This window comes from Pseudopodoces humilis, chromosome 10 (assembly GCF_049639895.1).
Source record: "Pseudopodoces humilis isolate 2021_Gansu_Grassland_sample_001 chromosome 10, ASM4963989v1, whole genome shotgun sequence".
Classification (NCBI taxonomy): Eukaryota; Metazoa; Chordata; class Aves; order Passeriformes; family Paridae; genus Pseudopodoces; species Pseudopodoces humilis.
In genome coordinates, this window is record NC_142209.1 from 3660872 (window position 1) to 3686248 (window position 25377).

Below are 25377 nucleotides of genomic sequence, written 5' to 3' on the forward strand. Positions count from 1 at the left end.
CAGAAAGACATACTAAAGACTGATTTTGAGCTACAATTTGAGCCAGACTGAAAAAAAAAAAGACAAAAAGAAAAAAAAAAAAAAAAGACAAGAAGCTGAATTCAGAAGATGTGAAATCTGAACTGAGAGATGAAAAAGAACTGCACAAATGATGCCATTGCCAGTAAGGGGTAAAGCCTTTGTGGCTGAGACACAGCAGCGAGTGCCAGTCTGGCAGATCTCAGCCACAAGGAGCTTTCAGCAGCCTAATTGCCTCCCTTAACCGTAGAGTGAATAACCCAGCATCCAGACAAACAGGAAATTCATTGGAAATCGAACAAGGAAAAGCCAGTGGCTCATTCTGCAGGTTAATGTGCTTTTAAATGAAATGAACTATAAAGAGATCACAGCTTCCTAATCAAACCACATGTTTTAGAGATGAAAAGGAAGGAAAAAAAGGGGATGTCGGGGATACTGAGGATGGGAGGCTAAAATAGGATGAGGTATCTGCAAACAGATTAAATGGGGCCAAGCCAGAAGAAATAAGCACTTGGGTGAGTCTTTCCATGCTCTCCTGGGTCCTTACACAGCACTTTGCAGTCCTTCACCCAGCGTGACCAAAGCTGGGAATGCACATGGCATTTCTCTAGAAAGATAATTCTGGGTTGTGTATCAGAGACAAGTGCATTTCTATAACCATGTGTTCAGCACAAGGAGGAAATGCTGTTTGCACCTGCACAACATCCATCTCACTTCTGATCACTGTTTCCACAGCACTGCTCCCAGTGCCTGCCACCAGCTCTGCTGGGAGACAAGATAAATGATTTTCTTGTCAGCAGCAGTGCAAAGAAAAACGCATCAGATCTCAGCCTCCCCTGCCCCTCTTGTTTCAGAGGAGGATTTCTAGCCAAATGCTGCTGAAAAGACAAAAGAACAAGTGTCTTCTCACACAGTTTACTTGCTAGTGCACCACAGAAAGAGTACATAATTCATTAGTATGGTAATAAATTTCCTATTTTATTGTAGGATACTGTCAAGTTACAATAACAAAATACTGCTATTACTCTGTTAGTGAACTACCTTATCTTTGTAAGTAACAGAACATACAGTTAACTGACAGTAATTGCAGCTTTGGCTACTCTGCAAGGTACAAGAGACTGAAAGGTACCCATTTCCCTCATTCTCAATCACCCCCTGCTGATATAAAATTTATTCATTGCAGCTCTACTGATAATTCTAGAAGTCTGAAATATGACTATTACAGGTGCCAATATGATATGAGAAGGATGCAGATATTAATCTTTAACTAAAGGTCTTTACCAAGAAGGTCAGCCAACCAAAATGACCAGTTTAAAAAACAAACAAACAAACAAACAACCCAACATATTTCTCTGGGACAGTGCTGGCAGTGACAGGTCATACTGCTTTCAGTGGGAGGTGATACTGCTTTAGGAATATTTTGAAACCACTCCAGCACAGAATAAACAGAACCAACAGTTCTGTCTGTGGACTTGTGGGAGAGGACAGTGCAGAGCCATCCTCCACCTGGAGTGATCCTCCCAAACAGGAATTTATAATCTTAGAAACCAAATTGCTGATGTCCAGCATAATAACAGCAGCAGAAATTTGATGGTTTCTTCTTTTCTCCTCCTGGAATCTCCCTTTCCCTGCACCACAGACCAGACATGCTTAATGCTGTGACTGCACATGAGGTTCTACTTTTGCTACTGGCAGAAACCACCTCTGAATCCCTAAACTTGAGCACGTCAGTAAGGAAAACAGAAGAGTTCAGAACCACAGGAGAATCTTGTAATTTTCTTTCTGAAATAACCCTGAAAGCCCACTGCAATCCACGTGCAAAGGAATGTGTTTTCCCTCACAAAACCTCAAACAAGCATTTCAGTCCCATATCATCGTGGGAATCCAAACCACCCCTTTTGATAACTCATGGATTTCCACACTGGCTGTGTCAAAGTCTGAACAGGCAGTCTAGTGAAGCACTTGTTTTTCTTTTAGCAGAACAGAAAGGCAGTTGTTTGCAATTGTTTTGCACAACTCTTCCTTGTGGCTGTTGTATTTTAGAGTTGATGAGAGGAAAGGGAAAATAAGCTATGAGATATGGTAGCCCAATAAAAGCAAATCATGTCTTCACACCAGATTCCAGGTGTGCTGCTAAATGGTACTTTTTGGTACTAAATGGTACTAAATGGTGAATTTTCCCTCCTATGTGCTGGCAATCCTGGGCTTTGTTTGAACTTTGAATTAGAGGCTACCAAGCAGGAAAAAAATCATCCACTGACCTTCATCTCTTTCCTTGTTTTCAAACATTTCTCTGGAGAGGAGGAAAGCATGAAGCAGTGTTTATGAGATGCCAATTTTACTGCAGAAATCAGGAATACCTTTAAGCATAAGCAACAGTTGCCTTGTTTATTGGAGCAGAGTTGACCCAACCACTCCTTGCTTTCTTGAGAGCAGGACTGTGAGTCACCAGTCAGATGAAAAACATCAGCTGAGCGTTATGCCAAAGTTGCTCAAGTTTTTCTAAGAGGGGGTAAGTCAGACATTTGACAGGCTGCTGGACTGCAACCAGTGCAAGCAATAGACAGACAAAAATTTAGTTCCCAAGAGAGAAGCCCTCCCCACCAGCACAGAATAGCTCTGGGATACCATTTTTGTGCAAGGCAAAAGGCACTCTGGACCCCTAGAGTTTGGTTTCACATGCCAGCTCACCACTGGCATGTCAATAACAGCCCAGAATAATCTGTGTGAAATGGTTTTACGTAAAATGACTGCTTTAAGGGAGCAGGGGTAGGGTGAGTGATGCCCACAAACCCTCTCGTGCTTTTACTCTCCTAAATAAAAGTACAAACATGGAATTTGAGTGAGGGGACAGTAGAGATTGTCCCCTTGGCATGAAGAGAAGGCTTGGCCTCCATGGGGCAGCTGCTGCAAACCTTTCTAATTCTCCTACAACCTGAAAAAGAAAGCAGATAAAAGATATCCTGAAAAACATCCCTTCTCAAAAGGATAAGAATTTTAATCTAAAAATGAGCAAGATGACACTACTGCTGCACGTGGGGCAGCAGTAAGGAAGGGAAGCACACAGACAAAAGAGACAGGATGAGAAATACCATGAACTACAGAAGAAGGAAATGAGAGAGGAGGAAGAAGAAAAATAATAAACCAGTCTGGTTGCTTTGGGAGTGGAAGAATAGATGAAATATAGGAAGTCTGATAATCAAAGTGCATATTATTGCTTCTTTCCTATAAAGCCATAGGGGATAAGATCACACAGGTATTTTCCACTCATCTAATAAGCACATATCCCCTGGCTAGTGAGTGCCAGGTGTATTTTTCCTATGACTCGAGGAAAAGCTTGTATTAAAATTAAAAATAAAAGGGAATGCCCACTTAATCTGCTTTGCAACCCGAGTCCCCACGTATAAATGGCAGGGGCTGGAGACAATGAGAAATTGCTAGATTACAGAGGCCTCTGCAATGCAGTGAGCAACAGCTGAGGGGTAAAGTTGGAACACCACCAGCGGGCTTCAGAATGCCAAATTAAGTTTGCTTACACAGTTGTTGCTAATAAAAACCACAAAGCCTTTCTCCCTGTCTCTGCACTGCCTCATTCATCCCGCTCCATAATGCTGAAACACAACTGAAATCAACGGAAGAGCCTCAGGAAAAAAACCCTGTCCCCAACACCTTCCAGTGTTCCCAGCAGTCAAGTGAACAAAGCTGCTGCAAAGCCAGGTATGGCTCCACCAAGGATCCTTCACCATGGAAGTTAGATCCTTCACAATGGTGAAATCTCCATGACTGACACAGGTGGGAGTTGTCACTCCAAAAACAAAGCATCCCAGCAGGAGAGACACTTCCAAAAGGTGCCATTTCAAGCCAGTGATGCACAATCAGACAGGAAAATATTTTCGTACTCTGTCACGGATAAGCAGAACTTGCTAATGTTTATTGAAAGGTCTGCTGGGAGCTACAGAATTATTTCTTCATTTTTTAAAGGCACAAACTCCTCACCAAGCGGGAAGGGCTGTCCTGCAACTCCCAGAGCAAATGGAAAGCAATAATGTGCACTGAGCTCCAGGAGCTGCTCCTTCAGTCAGAGCTCAGTAATTACATGAAGGAGCTGATCTATTAACAGCCAGTCTAAATACAGCCCCTCAAGGGGTTACAGCTCAATCAGTGCCATCCTGAAAGGCACGGTGCTGTTCCAAGGGAAATGTGATGGAAGAAGGGAAGACCAGACATGTGGTTATCAGCAAAGAGGAATTACCTACTTATGGAATAATAAATTGTGCTACTAAAAAAAAATAAAAAATAAAAAAAATTACGCTGCAAGGAACTTCATTTCACACAGGCCACATTTAGAAGCACATCAGTTAACTCTAATTTGCCTTAATATAGCAGATTAGCAGTAGAAATTCTCAGCTTGTCTCTAAACTGAAGGGTTTCCCAGCTGCATTAGCAAAGTGAAAATCACAGCACTGCACTACCTAAGAGTTTTATTGTTGGGAAAATGATTTTGACTTCAGAAGGGAACTTTTCCTGCAGTAAGGAAGATGTGTCAGGGAATTATTAGAGCCCAACAGCTCTTTGACAGTCAGCCCTACCAGCCATCCTCCTTCACACAGGGAGAATAACTAGTAGAGTAAAACACATTTTGCAAAGCAAACTGATCCCAGGAGCCCCCAATAAAATTGTGCTGTAGCCAAAAGAGTCATCTTTCAAAGAAATACGTGCTCCTGACTGCCTTTTTGTGTAAACAACACTGTAAAACAGTTATTTACTTTTACAGGTCAAGCTTAACAAAATTAATCACATAAAATATGTGCATGGTTTTTACAACTTCAGATTATTTCCATTTTATCATAGTCCTACACATAAAGGCCACGATTCTGTAGAACAGAAAATATTTGGGAAACACTTAAATTTGCTAAAGAACATCACAGTTTCTTCTTTTTGCAAGTAGCCACTATAGATGTCATCAGATCTATGCATGGCTCTCAGCCCTGTTTAAACCTTCCATGGCACAACAAATTTTCACAAATCTTAGACTTGTTAAAGGTTGCTCTGGCTTTTTAACCATGGTTAGAAAAAAGGAAATGCTTCTCCATCACTCACCTCTCCCCATTACAACAGAGGGAAGGCACAGTGCAGAAGCTGCTATGTTTCTTTTTCCAATCTGTATTATGCAACACAAAGGAAAAGCCCTTTAATGGAGAAGGATTATTTCCATGGAGCAGAGCCCACAAAGTCAAAGAGCAAACCTGAGGAAGGCTGCACAGTCAGATGTGATGCTGCATTCCTTAGAAATACTATCATTTTATTACATTCCTCTTCAAGGAATTAGGCAAAGCTGAAGTACTTCTGAAGAGGAATGAAAGGAAAAAGAGATAAAGAAATGAAGGTGTGGCAAACCATAGTCATAAATCAAAATTACAAAGACACTTGTAAATAAACATGCTTTGTTACCTGCTTTTTAGTTTTTGCATCTTTGACATACTTCTCCGCTTATATTCAAGCATATGTTTGTTTTTTCTTTAGAAAAAAAAGAAAACTGCACACACTTCAGATTGTGTCTGTGAAAGTGTAATTCTGCATGAGCAGGGAACAGCCACAGGCCAAGTCAGCAACTTTCAACACAGCTGGCATCAGGGATTCCACAGACTATGGTCCTTTTGTTACCAGAGCTGAAGGACGTCAAATATTTCGCTCATTTGACTAGCACATGTTATTTTACCCTATTTGGATTTTATGCAGTCTAAGCCTTTAGTCTGAAACAGAGAGGAAGTTTTTAAAATTTGTAATTTTATATTTCCAAATGTGACTGAAGGATCAAACATTAATCCACCACAGTAAGCAAACTGAAATGATTGCTCTGACAACATGTTCATGTTCTAAAATTTTTATCATCAGGTTTGTAGTAAGTTATATTTTATTTAATCAGCCATTTTCATCAGATTTTCTTCAACAGAAAACATAGAGGAAGTGGAAAAGCCACACAAAAATATGTTTAAAAGATCAGATATAAAAGGTTTGACAGCAGAACTTAAAGGGAAAACTTAATTGAGCAATGCTGATTGCAAATGAAAACAGAAGTTGAAAGAAAAATGTTGCTATACACTGTCAAATGTTACTTCATCAATAAAAGAGCTGCTGAAATGTCAAACCTGGAGCTGTGCTCAGACACCTCAATGCCCCACGGCAGCAGGTGCTTGCAAAGGAAGAAGCTCCTGCTTCTTTCTTCCTTTGTGTTTTCAGGTGGAAAACCCAACTTAAAATCACTTCCTTTCTAACACACTCAGTGTCAATTAGTATTTGGAGCAAAGAATACCATAGAGATCATTCCTTATGTTCCTGAGAACAACACAGTCTCCACACGTAGTTACTTGGCACAAGAAGTCACAATCATAAATCACACTTTTATTACTCGTGGTTTTCCCTTTATCTTCAGTTGTGCTGCACCCCCATCCAGGGTTCTTTGGAAGACTCACATTCCAAGATCCCAGGGACTCTCTTACAGTCCATTAGGCTTTTCTTCTGCATAATACAATTCTCAAGCTTTCTGCTAGTCATTCTTGGGCCAAGTCCAGCTGTCTTGCTCAGTATCCAGCATCTCTCCAAGAGGGACATACAAACCAGAGATACTTCAGACCCCAACAGTGGGCAAAAATCACAAAACAGGGCACGGGCATGCATGAACATCCACTCAGAAACCTTCTGGGACTGCTGCCAGTAAAGAAATAATCATAAGAACGGGTTTATTCAGCAAGAGAAATGGTACCAGTTATGCAGGAGGCCGCTTTGTTCCTGTTTCCTAGTTACGCAGTAAACCTAGACTGGGTTTAAGGTACAAGGCTGACTCCTGCTTGGCACTGCATTCATAAAATGAATAAAGAAAACCCCAGCTTGAAAACTAAAAATTAAATTCAAGACAGCTATAAGCATGAGTGCAAAACAATGAGGAGGTGGAAGAAAAAGGATACAGACATTTCTCTGAGGCAAAGTATTGAGGCAACTGTTGAGGGAGATTCTCCATGCAGTTACTCCTTGGTGCAGAGGAATACTTCAAAGCTAAACTGCTACCTGAAATTCTTCAATTAAATTGAAGCAGTACTTTGAAATGAGCTCCAAATTACAGAGATTGGCCCTGAAGGCTCCTTGTAAAATTACTTTATTTAGATAATCAATAAAATAATAAAGACTGGAGACAAAGCAGCAAGACCAGCAGAAATATCTTACTTGAAAAAATAAAACCCACAAAAAAAGACACCCACAGTAAAAATAACTACTAAACCCCTCACTTCAGCCTTCAGAAGTCATGGTTCTGCTGCCCTGAAACAATAGGGCTGTGTTCTCTTTGTGAAATGTTTTATTTCAGCCACCACACCCAGTTCTGGGAAGGGCAGGACGATAGCCGCTGATTTGTTTGCAAGATGGTGCAAGGTGAAGTCAAAGTTACTGTTCCTGTATCCTGTTCAATTTATTATTTTTTTTTTTTTAAATTTCACACTAGTAAATATGGAGACAAAATTCACCCATGAGCTAAAAGGAAAAGGGTGCACAGTTTCCACCAGGCTGCCTCACCAGCTCAGCCTTAATTGGCACAAGCTTCAAAGCAAGGAAAAATTCTTCCCTCCATACATTTGAGCCTCAGCCTCTGCAAAATCAACACCCTGCACAGAACTCTTCTTCAGGAGGGAACAAGTCAAAAATCAGACTTGTTTTGCATATAGTACCATGAGCTTATTTTCACTGATGACCTAGATAGACAAATTATACAAAATCCAGACTAAATCAAAATAAACGTGCACATGCACTGGGGGTGAGTGTGTGTCTCATGTTTAAGTTGTACATCCCATGGTATATGAGGTCCTTGATCCAGACTGAGGACCTGAAGAGGACAAGCAGGTAATTTTCTTAAAAGCCTGTTGAGTTAACCATCACCAAGCTGGCCACTTGGCTAAAACAATAAAAGGATTTCAGCCAAGTGAGCATTACTTCCTCTAGACCTTCTTTTAAAAATTAAACTCTGGAAAGATAACAACAGTCATGCTCAGAGCTAATTATAGCAGAAACATTACAGCAGCTAAAAATGCTAAAAAGAAGCGGTGGGAAAGGAAGGAAGGTAGCTTAAAGGAAAAAAAAAAAAGCAGGGAATGGCAAACCTGTCACATGTGTAACACTTGGCCTTCATGCAGAGCTCACAGAGAGAGGTAAGGTAGAAGCTCATAAGGTCTGTGGACAATCAAAGTCCCAAACTCTGAGAAACAGTCAAAGACAGACAGAAGACCCAAAAAATCTGCAAAAAACCAAGAGATGTATGAGTAATGTGCAAATTAAGGGGAAAAATTAAGAAAGGATTCTCATCCTGTTTTTTATCCCAGCTGAGAACACGGGGAAAACTATTCTGCTCCCATGCTGACACCTGACTCTCAAAGCTCAGCCTGGGCAGAGCACTGCTACCAGGCTGTTTTATTTTAGGCTGAAGGAGAAGGCTGCACTCAGCAGTGATTTTAGCAAGGAAACTCTAAGCCTGAAGAAATCCCAAAGTCATGGAGCCTCGTGAGGAGCAGCAGAGTGTGCTGCCAGGCTCCCAGAGCAGCAGAGGAAGAATCTTGTTTTCATGTGTATTCTGTACTTGCATTTTCTTGTCATATTATTTTCTTTCTAACCCTATAATCAACCGTTTAGAAGCCACTTCGACAGCACACATACTACTTTGTCCTTCTATTCCTAAACTTTGGCTAGTAATCAGGTGATCCAAACAAGGACAGACTACTCATTTGTTTGGGAGTGGCAAATCGATGGATGAGGAAATTCACAACACCCTTTGCCCAGCACTAAAGCAGGATAGTAGAACCCCTTTCCTTCTAGCAGAGCTGGCTGTGCCTTGGGCTGTATCTTTGGGGAACCATCTCCCCCTGGGATCAGCAAGTGTGAGAGCAGTAAAACAGCAAGGTAAAAATGAGAAGCCTGTAATTAATGAAGCTTTCCAACACAGCAGAGCATGTGCATAAACTGCCTTCCATCACTGACCTACAGCCATAAACCCACCAGAGGATCCAACCCAGGCTGGAGGATGCAGAGGGATCCAGCAGCATGAAATGACTGCAGAAAGTGACTGATGCCTCCCTTCCCTCCCCCAAAAATCCTCAAATCATTCAAGCTGGAAAAAGAGGGCTATTTTTTCCTGCACATTCAAGTAGCTGTGAATTCATAACTTCTCAAACCCACACACACTAACAACTGTCCTTATTTAAAAGATTTCTCACAGTTGCTACAAGCCAGGAATAAAATAGATATGAAAGTACTGCAAAAGGCACTGTAACAAGAAAAAATGTCAGCAGAAAAGATACTGGAAACAGACAGAAAAGTTTTGATGCTTACTCATGCTAGTTACACAGTAGGACGATTTTCCCCAAATATCTGTAAAATCAGCTTGTAAAATTGGAAAATAAAGTTTCACCATCTGTGAAATCAGCACAAATACCAAGGATTCGGATCTGAAGTTCAGCTCCATGCTTAGGTGGGTTAAAAAATCAGCGGGTTTGGTTCACCAAGGATGCCTAATCAAATGGCACAGCACTCAAACAACTGTGCCCCCAAGCTACAGCACGTTGTCTTTCTTTATCCTTCATGGGGGAAAATCAATCCTTGAGACTGGTCAGGAAAAGGAGCTGGGACAAGCATTTGATCACAAGAAAACTCTAAATTTAAACAGCTGAAATTATGGAAAAAAAGTACTTTATAATCAGTTTTTAGAGAGGGTTTGAGTCTCCTCTGGGCCTGGAAGTCCATCTGTAAGTCACTTTTCCCTGTACTTTGCCTCCAAGAGCAGGTGCAGCCATGTGGGATATTGCTATGAGTCCATGATAAAATGCCGTTTATCCCTGCAAACGCTAATATTCATCAATTCTGCCTGCAGATAAAACAATAAATGTTTGCTTCCACAAATGGAGGCGATGTTATTTAAACCATGATACTATTCTAGTAAATCCGAGACAGATGGGCCAGGATTCGGGGACAACTGAAGTTGCTGTGTTTATGATAAGGGAATTAGAGTCACAGAAAGCCTCTTGCTGGGAAAAGCAGAATCTGGTAGATTTGCATTTGCTTCATGAAGATGAATGTCCCACAAATACACTATGCAAGGTCAGTGAGCCACAACAGTTTGGAGGTAATGGGTCCATCCTAAAAGAGGGGATCTAAATTCCTACTTTTATACAAAGCAACAGCCACAAAGTCTGGAAGGTCACTGCAAACAAACCTGATGCAAGATTTTGATGTATCCCATTTCTTTCTCTGTCTGGAAACACTAAGTAAGAGTTTGGGGAAAAGGAGGAGAGAAAATACTCCCATCTCTCAGATCACAAGCATAAGAAATAGAGGGAAAATGTATTCAAAGTTAAATGTGAAGAATATTTTTCTTTAGAATGTTAACAGTGATACGGTGTCTGTGATCTACTGATACCAAGTAGACACAGAGTAACTTAAATTTTTCCATCTCATATAATCAAAATACTGCTGAAATGAAGGCAGGATTAAAATGTACTGCACTTCCAGCTCCAGCTGGCTACAGGTTACTTAAATTGTTGTGTTTTTTTTTGAGCCAGCAAAGAGTCAAAGGTGTTAACAGAAAAGTCAGAGTAGTACTCTGTGACCAGGGAAGCCAAATTTATCCCCTCCAGCAAACAGTGACAGAGCCATTACTCAGGCAAGACTTCAGATAAGTCACCACTGAAGCTGAGTCCCAACATAATGCAGGGGTCCCTGCTCTACCACAGCTGTTAATACAGTGGGGGAAAGAGAAAAAGAATATAAAAGAAAAAAAGGCAAGCTTGCATGCACTATTGCTACAGAAAAATAGATGCACACAGGCTACATTAAGATGATGTTAAAAAATTGGCATTTTTCTAAAGAGACAGTATTTTAATGATACTATCTGAAAGAAGGATCAGATTAACAAGGCTCCAGGGCAAAAATCAAGAAACCAATCATATGTATATTAACTAAGGCAGCTGCCAAAACTTACTTAAAATGTTTAATTGGACATGTAAAACTAGGGTAAAATTTAAGTGACCGTGTTCACTGAACAGAATCTGTACAATTTCAGGCATGACAGATGCTTGGCATTTTCTTTGTATCCCACTGTCAGTCAGCTTTCTTTTCTTTTTCTTTTCTTCAGTATACCTTCAAACCCCAACACTGGTGTTTGGATCTTGCTGAACTTCTAACAGAGTTTTATTTTTCCACTTGAGAAAAACCTTTGGGTACAATAACAAAGCAATTTCTTTACACTCTCTATTTCTCACTTCAGCATCACCCTGTGAGCTTCAGCCTGCTGATAATATTAATATCAGTGTTACTAAAGGCTTAGAGCCTGAAGGAGGAAAGACAGCCCTGTTTTTTTTGTGCGTGTGTTTGGAGTAAGTGAGGAAGAAACTGAGATATTACAAGTTGAAACCAAGGACAGAAAAAGCACGGAATGATTATGTGTTGCATAGCTTAAAATAAGCAAAACATATTGCTTCCTGATGGTCAATCTTCAAATCCAAGGAGAAGGAGACAAAAAAAATGTCTCATTCCAAAAGGAAATGAAGGTCAAAACTACTGAAATCAACTTAACATTAGAGATGAGGAAAAATAAACATATTGTTATTGATGTTCAGAGGGACAGGGTCAACAGGCAGCAGCAGTTTCCTACACCACTTGTTAGAAACACTACAAGTTTAAAAGGCCGTCATGTTTGTATGTATTTATGCCTTCACTGATTTTACAAGACAAAATTGCAAATAAACTAAAATGGAAAAACAATGAACAGCTTCTAAACCGGTTTTCACCACATCTCCTGATTTAATGGTTGGCATGACATGTCAGAAGTAAATGAGCTTCGTGTAATTATCATGTCTCCTGCTTGATCTCTGTCTTCCTCAAACACTTCTAAGAGAGCAAAATATTGCTTAAAATACAAGTGCAAGAAGCATTTCATCTTTACAGCAAAACCTGTTTCTTCTGGTCTTATCATGAAAGCTGCTTTTACTCCTATCTTCCATCTTTACTACGTGTATCCATGTTGATGTTGAGAAACACCATCAAAGTGTGCAGCAGGTCACAGGCTTAAGCACTGCTATTATCTTCCTCCTTTTTTCCAAAAGTTTCTTAGAAACCATTTCTTCCTGCAGCAATGAATCTGTTCCTCTGCACCAGACTGGAATTCAAAGCCTCTTTGTTTACTCTCTCATTTGCACACAATACCCAACCCCTTATTTTTAAAACAGTGCAGTACTGAAAGTATTCAATTTCTTAATCAGCTGTCACTGGAAAAGCCTCAAGACAGCAATAATGCTGACATTTCCCAGCAACCAGGTAGTTTCAAAAGAGAAAAAGAATAAAATCAAACAATATCTAGACTTTGCTGTCTATCCTCACTACTAATGGATTCACTTCAAAAGCATCATACACTTTATCCATGCTTTATTTCTGTCACAGAGATTTTGATAGGAGGTTTTCACAATTATTACATTATCCTTGTGCTGTTTTTCTTAGCTCAGTAAATTCAGCTAGTGCATTTAATGTATCTTTAAAAATAGTGTCCCACCCCCAAAGCCCAAATAGCAGGGGCAAGTGAAAAAAGGGAGGTGAGGGGGAACCATGTGTGGAAAAGGGACAGGTTAGAGAAATCAGCTTTACACACTAGAATTGCAGATTATGCCACTATTTTGCTGGGAGATTTTATTTTGGTTTCAAATGCTTGCCTAGCCTTCCCATACACAGCTTTCACATCTCCAAACTGATGTGCTGCAGCTCTTCTACTTGCTGACAATGAGCTTGGGAGAGCACAAGGCACCGAAGAAGTGCTCAAAGCACGAGGACAGATATTCAAAGCCACCGATGGGGAAACAAACTAGGGAAGCAGGAGCTTTGGAGTAATCATGGACAACATACAGAACATGAGATTGTTATAGAAACTGAGCCAGGACAGTCTTGGATTCAAATGAGGAATCCCAGAGGATGTATGTTATGAATGTGCCTAGATCAGTATGATGTTTTTTGACATTTCTGGTGCTGCTCCTGAGCTGCAAGTGAAGAAAAGCAATATCAGACCCAAATCCATGTGGTACAACAGCCTGAAACGCCACCAGCTTCTAGAAGCTGGCAGTAGTCATGAATTACAAACACCACAGAATGGTTTAGGCAGGAAGGGACCTTGAAGACACTTCCAGCCCCTTGCCATCAGCAGGGACACCTTCCACTATCCCAGGCTGCTCCAAGCCATGTCCAACCTGGCCTTGAGCACTTCCAGGGATGAAGCAGGCACAGTTTCTCTGGGCAATCTGTGCCAGGGCCTCCCCACCCTCACAGGGAAGAATTTCTTCCTTACATCTAATCTAAACCTACTCTCTTTCATTCTCCTCATCCTATCATTCCATGCTCTCATAAATAGTCTCTTTTCATCTGTCTTGTGGGCTCCCTTCAGGAAAAGGCCACAATGAGGTCACCCCAAAGCCCTCCCTTTCCCAGGCTGAACAATCCCACCTCTCTCAGCCTTCCCTCACTGCAGAGCTGCCCCATCCCCCTGATCATCCTGGTGCCTCCTCTGGAATCACCCCGACAGGTCCATGTCCTTCCTGTGCTGGAACCCCAGAGCAAGAGGCAGCTCTGCACAGATCCCTAATCCCAACAAATCTCTGCCATTTAACAGTGCCCTACTCCTACTTTCTGTGTTCCCTCAACCTTTCAGTCACAGCATCAGCAGAACACAAGGCTTTACTTACTGTTGTCAGCAAATAACGCACGTACCAAACCAAACGCTGCAGCACCAGCCTCGTTGTTCAAGGTGCTGGATATTTGCTACAGCAAATTGTTTTTGATGGAAGATTTAAATAGAATATGATGTGACTTCTTTGCATTGACTACCAAAGAAAATTAGAAATTCAAAAATTCTCAAAACTCCCTGAGTGTTTTCTGGGAACACCCCAAATGCACTGAGAGAAGCTGCTGAAGCAGCATAACCTGGAACATGAAATTATACTGGAAATACCTATAAGCATTCTTGTAAACAGATCATGCATGGCTGATTGGGATAAAGGCTGCTGTGAAAGACCAGATAACCTATTGAAATATTCAGCTGCTGAGGATATGAGGGAAGGAAAGGATATTATTAAAATGTTTATTATGGTAATCATAGAAATTAATTTGAAAAAATCAGCTCCCACTATACAAGCCTCATAATGAGCTTATAGCCTAAACACTGATGCTTTGTCAGATTAAGCAGACTTTCTTCCTTTGTATTTTTTGATGTGATATAGCTACATGCTGGGTTTTTTCTTTAAAAGACATCTTCTTCAATATTCTATTACCAGAGAAATAGGGCTGAAAGACAGAAGTGTCAGCCTTTGGAAGGCAACAGGATTTAAAAATGAACTGAGAGGGGAAAATGTCCTGTTATCTGTTAATATGAGACCTTTTAAAAATTTTTTTTTAAGTAAGTTTATGTCATTTTACAGTTCAGAACTTGGGTTACAGAGATAACAGGATTTACATGATCATGACAATTTTTAAAACACCCCATCACTGTTACTAAATTTTACTTGTCCTGCAGACAAGTCAAAGCAATTTTCTGCTTGTCAGAGATGATAAATCAGTTGTTGGGTGACACTGACAGGTGGATTTGTCAAATCTCCCATGAAGAACTTCAGTCTCTGCTTTCAGGCTGCCTGTGAACTCCTGAGAGTGCAGTAACACAATTGATTAAGAGACGGATTAGGAAGAGTTTGGATTTTTAGGGCTGCTGCCCCTTTCCCCAGCTCCGCTGGTATTTTTTCTTCTGCTTTACCATCCAAGTGGGTGCACAGCATCAAGCTGCTGCTGGGTTTTATTCTAGCACTTCACCCACAGAATTCCAGTTAAAAGTAGAACAGTTTAAAAAAAACCCTGCAAACCACACAGCACATTTGAAAATACATTATTTGGCTTATAAATAACAATTTCTCTTTTCTTCAAGACAAAGGCACACCTTCAGAAAAATAAGAATCAAATCCCATTTTTTCTGCCTGGTCTGTTTGCCACTATATAAGTTACTCAAAAGAAACAACTGGTATTTGAATGAGAGCAAAGAAGCTATGGCAGAGATAGGTGAATGGAAGCTCATACCTTGTGTGTACCAGCCACAAAAAACATCCACTTACTAAAAGTAAAGATGGAAGTGTTCTAGTGGAATACTTCACGCACTGACATTAAACAAGTTTGACAAGGCAAATGAGGCAAATTGTTCCCTTTTTAGCCCATTCTTCACAAAATAAATGAGAATGGTGTTAATATTCTGTCTGGGCTGCACTTCTAAAGGGGATAAAATTTTGCTTAGGAGCCATGGCGGGTGCAGCAGAGAGACGAATTTGGAAGAATAACAAGCTACAGATAGCATACAAGAAGTTAGAAAATGCAGAAGAGGAAATGCTTTTTCCTAGGACCTTTGGGAATCACATCCCTTGGGCACTGGGGCTCTCCAGTGGTGATCCTCAAGCGCTCTGCAGAGACTTTCCTGATTCAAAGACAAATACAAGTAGCAGCTGACACTGGTCCAGATGAGAAGAAAAGATGGGAACCCTCAAAGTGAAGCCCAGAGGTAGCATTTCAAATGGAAACCTCCCAGGCAAGGGAGTCTGTCTGTGAGGGCTCTCCAGGAACCATTAAGCACCACTTCATCTTTCAGATCTTTCATACAGAACTTGGAGTTGAGTTTGACCTCTAAGATTTGTTCTGCTCCATCCCCAGGACACTGTAGGCATGGGTTCCCTGGGATTGCACACAACTCTCCTGGTTTTGGCATGTAATTCTATTGCTCTGAAGTTCAAAGAACCAAGAGAAGCAGCAAGGAATTGCCATCCTGCCATACAAAATGTGAGCTACTTCCCAACTAAAAAAAGGCAGCCCCCTACTCATGAGCCTCTTCACTGGAACACCTGAAAAGAGTAAGGTTTTTAATCCTATTTTCTGTCAGCAAGGAATGCCAAAGAATTTGCAGGTTTCAGATGGAGCACTGGTTTTGCTGTGACCTAGGATAACATTTGTACTGTCCTCTAACATATCCACATTAAATCCTCAAGCTTAAGGACTTTTTTACATCATTTTGACAGAAAGGTAGTTCATCCTTATTTCTGAGCTGTTGTAAAGCAGATCTTCTTCCTGCATGTTATGCTCAACATTACAGTAAGTGGGGAGAAAGACATTTCTAGCCACTGACAAAGCCTGAACAAATTTCCTGGCAGCAGCACTCAGTTCCTTGTATTCCCATTTATCCAGGAGCTGAGTCAAAGCTGTCTTCCCCCACTGTAAGGAGGCAGTGTGGAAATGATGACAATCCATTTTAGAGGCTACAAGATGAACTAAGACCTTTGGTATTAGTGTAAAGCAGACACAATTCTAATTCTAATGAAGTCATTTATTGGAGCTGCTAAGTGCAGCTGTTCTTCTCTCACTGTACGACGAGCAGCAAGAGTAAAGCTGAGGGGTGAGGCAAAGAAACCAAGGGGGAAAATGAAATAAATCACTTGGAAAACAGCTGGAGAGTAAAATGGCCAGCCCTTAGGCTGGAGATCTACTCCAGATTTACATTACCATTAAGATTAATCTAATTGCCATCTGGGTAAGCAAGCTACATTTTAAAAGACACGTGTCTTTTAAAATTAATCTGCAGTTATTTCTAAAGATAAGCTATTACAGGAATAATACTTTTGCCAGAGAATCCAGAGCAGAGTTGCTAAATCTTTAGAGGCAAAAAGTTTTTTTCCTTGGAAGTGCTGTGATTCCCCAAGAAAAAAATCAGAGGATTTCCTTGCATGAATAATTTATGTGCTTTGGTACTCACAGTATTAGGGAGACACAATTATGAACAGGAGATATCTCTTAATTTTTAAAAGTTGTTTCTAATTCAGGCTTCATTTGTACTACTGTGGAGGAAAGAGAATCATACTATCCACTCTCCCTCTTTCTGCTGTCACAGGAAAATTGTGCAAAGGATAGAGCCAGCTAACATCTCTTTATCTCTTTTAATCCTAAACCAACAGCATTCTGATTGCAATATGAGTTAAAAAAAAAAAAAAAGAAAAAGTGAAAAAAACAGAGGAATAATACCCATGGTGGCTCATCAGAATATTAAGGAGATTGCAGATTGTTAAAGCTCTGGGATCAGATGCTGATAATTCAGAGCTCCTGCCCAGCTCAGCTTCCAAGCAACAAATGCATCTGCACGTGTTGGGGAATAGATTTGCATTCATTGTTTCCTATATACTGATGAAGGGAAAGATTTAAAAAAAAAAACAGAAACGGTATGAAACTCAGTAGCTATCTCTCATGTTTCACTTGCTTTGCTGATATTTCAACCAGAGAAAAAGAACATCCTCCTAAAAAGCTGCAAACCACTAACAGCTTTCACATGCCATGCCTCTGGACCAGCATGACCTCTTGTACAAAGCTTGCTTCCAACAAAAACAGCACCACCCCACTTTCACCCAGCATCCTGCTGGCAAGACACATGGAGAAATAGCTGGTGTACCCAGAAAACCGCTGGGTCGCTCCAGCTGGCACCTCCACACTTGCTGAATCCTGCATTTTCTCCCCAATCACACACAGCTCCTTTAACCTCAGAGCCCTGGTAACGCTCAGCACAATGCCAGAGGTTGCCTTTTGAGGCAAATTATTCCATTGCAGCTACTTTCAGCTGTATTTTTACCCCCCAGACTCTTCCAGCACTCCATTTAAAAGAGTAACACCACCTCATGTTTATACCAGCACACAAGCCCACAGCTGGTTGGACACAAGGCAACAGGGGAGGCAGTGAGGATTGTGACTTACAGCAGTGGGCTACAAGAACGTGTTTCTCCTCCAATCCCTCACTACCTGCAGCATTGGTGGACATCTCCTGTAGTTCAAGTTCTCCATTCACCTTCTGCTAAAGGTTTCCCTAAGAGGCTTGAGGGCAATGTGCACCCAGCCCCAGAAGAGCGAAGACCAGACCCCAATGGGAGCTGAATGTCACCTTTGTTGAAATTCCTTTGACACTGACACACACAAGAACGATTTCCCTCATGGTTTGAATTGCTGTTCCAAGCAAAAACTGTGCAGTTAAAATTAATAGTGTGCTCATTTTATAACAGAGACATGCACACACACAAAGCTGGCTACTCTTTGCTGGAAACCAACAAGCCAGCAAGGTTCCAGAAAAATGACTGGAATAGACTTTTCTTTTGGGTAACCAGTGTTTATACCAAATTGACACCCAAGTGAAACAGAGCAGGGAGAAAAGCAGCCAGTTTTACAAGAAGATGATCACAAATGCTACATCTGCTTTGTGAAATTACAGGAGTGCTTTTTTTTTTTCCAATGGGTTATTAATACCCCCAACAAGACTCAGCTAAATGTGATGTATCTGCTGAAAACTGCATCTCACTAACTGTTTTTTATGTGTCCCTACAAAGAAGTAAACACACACCTCCTGCCCCAGATAAAAAGCAAAGGTACTACTAATTGAAGAGAGACACAGCTCAGCCTCAAACTGAATCACCACCAGTAGGAACTACAGAGAAAACCACAAGGAGCAACACAAATGGAGAACACCCCACAATGGGTAAAAGGAGTAAGAACTGGGATGATGCTTCCTCCAGCTGTGCAAGTGCTTAAGTAATAAGCACATGACATACTGCAGGCCCTGGCAAGGACAAGAGGCCAACACATTGTCCCTAAGAGTCACAGGGCTGGTCACTTCCATCACGTGCAATCAGAGCTCCAAGGAAATACAGACTTCCCTAATTCTCCAAACACCAACCTCCAGGGTCTCAAAATGGTCAGCAACAGAACTTTGCAAGGAAAGTACCCAAGAGTCAGTCACGTCATCTACCCTGGGTGTAAGCAGAAGGCCACTCAGGCTGGTCCAAAAGTTCTCATCCACCAGTATTAAAAACTGGCTAGTGAGCTTCCAGCATTTCTCATGGAAGGCACTTCCTTTTGGAAGGGAATGAAAAAAAGCAACCTTAAAGCGGTGAAAGTAGGTCACAAAGAAGCCACATCAATAAAGTCTGGAAATGAAACAAGGAGGGATACTGTGTCAGCTATAGAATTGAGTGGTTATTATAAATGGAAATCAAAAGTACAGCTAGAACATTTCAGCTGGTAAACTGATGAAACAGATTAACTACACTCAAAGTGATACACTACAGCTTTTTCTCTACGAAGTTACTCTAAGTTTTAAACTCAATTGCATGCTTTTCAGACTGAACTGGTGATAACCCTTCTGAACTCCATCAACAACAATAACAGTCTTGACAGCAAAGATTTATGTTGTTGGGTATCAACCTCCCAACTGTCACCACAGCTTTCATCTGGTGAAACCAACCCCTCTGTCACCACAGCTTTCATCTGAGATTCATCCCAAAGCATTTTTAGAGCCATCCTAGAGACTGATCTGCAAACAGATGTGGTGGTTATGGTTTACAATAGGATGGGTATGTCAGCCAAGAGATCTCATGGTCTGGCCAGCAGATACCTGTGGTAATTCCACAGAGATGGCAGTAAAAGGTCATCAGCCTGAAAACACAGAAAACTAGGGCCCAGCAGTCCACCCTCACCTTTTTTTTCCCCCCAGAATTAAGTGAAACATCAAAGCTAATGTAACCTGTAATCAGAGCAAGTATTTTCTCAGCATGGAAGAAGCAGGTTGATTTAATTCTGGGTACCTGTTTAGAGGAACACCTGCCTGCTTGTAAGGGAAACTACCTTAACTCCTACCAGAGCACTTGCTGTATCCCAGGCTGTCTGGTTTCCAACCCATTCTGAGAAGAGATCTGGACCACTGCAAAGCAAACAGTTACTGTCTCTCGTTGCTAACAGCTATGGCTCTTCAAATTATTCATAAAGACAGGGAATGTAATAATATTTATAAAAATGTGTAAGTCAAAATATAGGACTAAGGAGAAAGCCTCCTTCTAATTGCTTATATATAATTCACAGTTGCTTACTGGCTCACATATGAAATAATGACAGATTCCCAGTGTTATATCACCATTATATATAAGCAGCAGGTTAAAGGTGCCAAGAGAGCCATTAAATCCAAATTACCAAAAATGTACAATTTGAGATAACTGGCCAAACACCCTGCTGAAGTCAGGATCCAGATAAATTTGAGACATGATGATTCAGGTGAATGTTGCTCTCACAGCAAACATATATTTATCATTGACAGCCATACTGCATTTTCAGACAGTTTTGTATTTTCACCCTTTTCTGGTTTTTAACACAGAAAAAACAATGTACTCTGACAAAATAAAAAAGCAGAAAGCAAGTTGTGCCAGAATTGCTAAGATTAATGCCCTTTCATACCATTTAGGTTTTTAATTATTATTACTGCATTCCTCTCAAATTATTTTCCAGCAAAGTTTCAGACATATTTTGACTTTCACAACATGCAAATTCCCTGTTTCCAGCACTGGTCTGGAATAAAAAAAAATATTTGCTTCCTTCTTATCATCCCACCTTTTATCCTACACATTCATCATTTCTGCAAACAGAGGCCATTTGCTTCACATTCCTGACTTCCCTATTAGCGAGTCCAAAAGGCAAAAAAAAAAAAGAAATTAGAGCGGAAAATGCTTAACTTCCATCTGCAAAGCTTGCCTAGGCTGACAAAAAAAAGAGGCTTTCTTCCTAATTTGATTTAATGGTTATAATGATTTAATGGCTATAAATTGAGAAATTAGCAACCTCTGGAATCAAAATGAGGAGAGCTGAGTTAGAAATGGCCTCAGCTCACACTGCTCTGACAGTACTCAGTACTCAAGGAATTGGACAAGAACAACTACAGGAGCTTCTTTAAGCAGAGGAGTTGCCAGCCAAGGGTATGTGAAAGTAAACTGACATAAATATTTATGGCAAGACCATAAAACTTTTTTTGCTACTGCACTATATGGGAAATAAAACTCATTATCTCTAGGGGGTTGAGGCTATCTGAAAACTTCAGTGAGCAAGGCCATAGCTAATGGAAGGAGTTAAGGAAGGACCCCATGAAATCCTTTCAACGGGGTAATCAATCACCCACACCTCACTGACATCCCAAGCAAGTGCTGCCAGAAAGCAAGAGAGAAAGGGACCCCATAAACCAGTGCCATTTAGAAAATAAATCTTCTCAAACCTGGTTTAGAAGGATGTTGGTTTCTTTCCTGACTTCTTATTTTCCAGGATACCTATCAACTACCCACCACCCTCAACAAAAAAAAAAGACGGAAAATAATTACAGAAACATACCTCAAAATAGGAAATACTTAGTATTATTTGACGAGGAAGTCTAATGATTTCCTAGTGAGTGTGAGCACATTGTTTTTGGTGCGTGATGTACGTGTTCCAGTATATTTAAGCAAGTAGGAAACGCAGCGAAGGCAGCAGCTTGTCTGTACAGCTTGAGGTATAACCTCAACATGTAAATAAACATCTTTTCAGGAAGCATTTTGTCTCCTTTCCTAGAGCCTGCACTGCACTGTACTCCTATGATAAAATACCTAACTAACATGGAAAACTACTGTGGATAAAAAAAAGCCAACCAAACTTGTGCTGCTCACTGGCACTGGGTCCCAAATGCCACGGGAAGGATGTTGGAGCTCAAAGTGGTTTAACCATTGTTCTGTGGTCTTCCAGTTTTGATCTGTGATGGATTTTCTTCTCCCAGTTAGCAGTGAAGAGTTACCTAGCTGAAATTAATGATATAGGCACTACCCCACCCTGTTTACAAATCACAGGCTAGCCAACACCTTCATAGCAGTGATCCAGCCTGGTATCACTGTAATGAGACAAGTTTATTCCATTTTGAAGGTAAACAAAAATTTACCTTTGGCTTTTTGGGAAGTAAAAACAACAGCAAATAAAATAAAATCAAAGGAGCAAGCAGATGTAATCACCTGAATGAAACTCCAACCCCTCTGAGAGCATCTTGCCCTGCTGACCTACAGATCTGACAGCTAATAGGGTATTTGAGAAGACTATTAATAGTTACAGAGGATCCAAGTAAAGCAGCAGGCTTAGAGGCACCCCAAACACAAAGCAGTGCAACCCAAGGCACACAAGCAAAGCACTGTAAGTGTCTCAGAAGATTTGGCTTCTGTTGCCAAGTTTCTTTTTTGTCCTTGGACAAGTTATCTGACCTATTTGTGCCTCACTTCCTCACCTTCTCAGCTCAGAGCAGCCCTCTCAAATAAAACCATTAATGCTTTTGATGCACTCACACAGCAAGGCAATGAATGGTGCAAGTAAGTGAAACTGATCCTTCCTCCTTTAACCCTGATGGAATTGTTAATAAAGCAGTCACCATTTGTCAAATCAAAATGGAACAGAAAACTGAAGCAAAGCAATCATTTAATTTCTAAATGAGATTCAAGGACTGTATTCAGCCCTCCCAGGCACTGCTGCTTTGCACACATTTTCCTGGAGCCCTCGTAGCACACACTGTGCTGAGTAGTGCAGCATCTGTCCCCTATCTTGTTGAGACCAGTATCAGTGCACTAAAGAGTCAGCTAAATGAGGGTGTGAATTACCTCTGCTTATCTAAGGCAAATCCACTGACTCAAGTAATGAGATCCTGAAAAAAGCAAGCAGGTTTTTAACTCTGTCACGCAAGTATCAAACGTGCAATAGAAATCCCTCCAGAAGTGCCAAACCCATCTATATTTCCTCCAACCCCTCTCTAGCTAAGGATGATGTATATCCCAAGGGGAGAAACGTAATTGCGCTGTTATATTTCTATGTAGTAACTAAGAGTTTCTCTGTGAGGGATCTCCCAAAGAGCAGATGTATCATAAATTTCCAGGCCTTCCAGCTCCTCAGCCTAACCCTGAAGACTGCTTTTCCAGAGCTGGGGATCATCAGAGCTCTCACAGGAGGGCCTGAAGCTGTTGTTGGTGCAGTCTGGCTCACAGACATCCTGCACCCATCCCACAGACCCCACTGCTTTAGGTTTCCTCCCTTTCCTGACACAAAACATTTCTTCTTGAAGCCCTAGAAGGTAGTAGTGGGCATCCAGCATTTGTTACATCACATTATGTGGATACAATGGACACAAAATATTTATTCCTAGGAAATTTTGTTGCCTTGTTGGAAATTTCAAGTCAAAATCCAACTAATCTTCCTCTTTTTCAATATCCTGCCTCCCAGTACCTTGCTTCAATTCCCTGCTACCAGAGCTAACAAAGCTTTCTCAGATTGAATGCTACAGTACCTACGGTCTACCTGAAGGACTTTTCCACACTCTTTTCATGCCATCCACATTGACAACAGGACTGAGGTGAAGAGGTTCTGCTGAATCTCTTGGACTGTTACTGTGAAAGCCTAACACTGGGAGGGATTAAGTCTGAGATCATTTTTAGTCACAGATTCCTCAACTCGTCTCTTCCTCTCATCACAGTACCGATTTCCATTCCCACACCTCCTTGGAAGCCGAGACTGAATACACACAATTCCCTCCCAGCTCCTGATACTCCACCGTGTAATTCTCCATCCACTTTCAAACACATTTGCCATTTTTCATGTTTGCTATGTCCTTTATTCTCTGGTCCTGGCTACAAATTCCAAAAGACAAGCAAAGCAGCCTCTGTCTATACAGCACCAAGCTCATCTACAGCGCAGCACTGTGTAAATAAAATGAATTATCTTAAGACAGAAAACAACAGGGTATTTTCAATTAAACCATTAATACCCAAGAATGCAGACACAGCACTAGAGGAAGAGAAAAGGTGCCTGCAAGTTTTAATCAAGCCAGAAACTCACAGAGAAGCATATGCATTCTTATGCAAATCTACACCAGTCGCATCGCACATCTGCTGAAATGGGTGTCGTTTTCCCACAGTTTTCAGAATTAATGTGTTTAACTAAATGCCTGCCAGTGCTCGCAGTGTAAGAGCTAATTTCTAATGGGGTATTCCCAGTCGGAAAAAAAAAAAAAAATCCCCTTAGATAATAAAGGATCTAAATCCAGGACTTGGTTTTACATTTACTTAAGTGCAAAGACCCCTTCACCTCCAAGAGCTCATTACTTGCACTGCTCCAGCTTGCTTTACAATTAAAAATAGTCCCGACTCTTGGAGAAGAGCCTTTCTATATTTTTGTGACCTTTCAAAACCCTATTAAAGAGAATTAATAAATGCTATTCCCCTTTATAAAGGCTTTCTGAGATAGAAGGGTGTCAAAACACACAAAGGGCTTCTAGAGAATTTTACAGACCAAAATGCAGCAACATTTCTTTTCCCTTGGTTACTCTCCTTGCAGATACAATTTGTATTTTCATGATTACTATGTGTCTTCACAGAGGATTTCGAAAGAATTCAGATGAGAGCTTAACTTCTGACCCTGAGGCTAAACAAGCGTATATGTCGGAAAATACTGAAATCTCAGCTATTTTTTATAAAAATCTATAAATATCAGTTAAAAGGAATCCATGATCTCATAATAAGTCAACAGGTCACAGTTATGCTCTTCTTATCTTCCCTTCTTTTTCCCCTATTGTTTAAAAATAGGAAACAGCACCACATGAAAATGTTCAGCCAGAGATAAATCGTGTGACTGAAATACAGGAGTCAGGAAACCAGTGTTTTAAAATAATGTCATCCTCATTTTCCCCAGCATACTCTAGTATTAAGTGACTTAATAAATTAGTAACCTAGGCAACACTTGCAACAACACAGCCAGCTGAAGGAGTCCAGCTAAAAACTCCTGAAAAATAAAAACTTCATTTATGTATAAATTCCTGTCAGTGTTTCTTAAAATAGGAAAAGCAAACAGTTTTAACTCCAAAGGGCTGATTCTGCAATAGGATTTTGGAGTAAAGCAACCAAGGAGAAAGCAGGCTGTGTCCAGCCCTAAGCTCCACTCCATGTCACCTCTGCCAATGCACAGGAGAATGAGCAGAGAGGATGTGTAATTCATCCCCTGCATGCTTGCAAGAATTCCCAGGAGTCAAAAAGGGCTATTAGAGGAGCTGTCACAGAGCAGGCATGAGCAGATCACCTGTAAGAGCACTTCACTCATTTTTGATATTCCCTGCTGCTGGCTGGCAAGGGAAAGCAGCATTTCTGCCCACAGCACACTCGACTGTTTTTCATCTGTAGCAAATGCGGTCACTAAAAATCTTGGTTTTGATTAAACTCTGCCTTTTACAATGCAGCTCCAACTAAAATTCATTGTTACTTATTATCTCAACAAAACTAACAAAAGCTTTATGCTGTCGGTATTCAACGTCTGTCCCTCATTTGGTACCTGAAGGCTACGATAAGGTCAAATATCACCACAGCAGGCATTGTCCAAATACTCAGGAAATGACATTTCCCGGCCCAACAAGGTTTATCT

At 40.9% G+C, this 25377-nt stretch overlaps 1 protein-coding gene across 1 annotated transcript in view; it reads right to left on the minus strand.

The window, feature by feature from the left end:
• Nucleotides 1-25377, minus strand: part of RASAL2 (RAS protein activator like 2) — a 160523-nt gene that overhangs the window by 129824 nt on the left and 5322 nt on the right. The gene's annotated exons all lie outside the window — the stretch shown is intronic.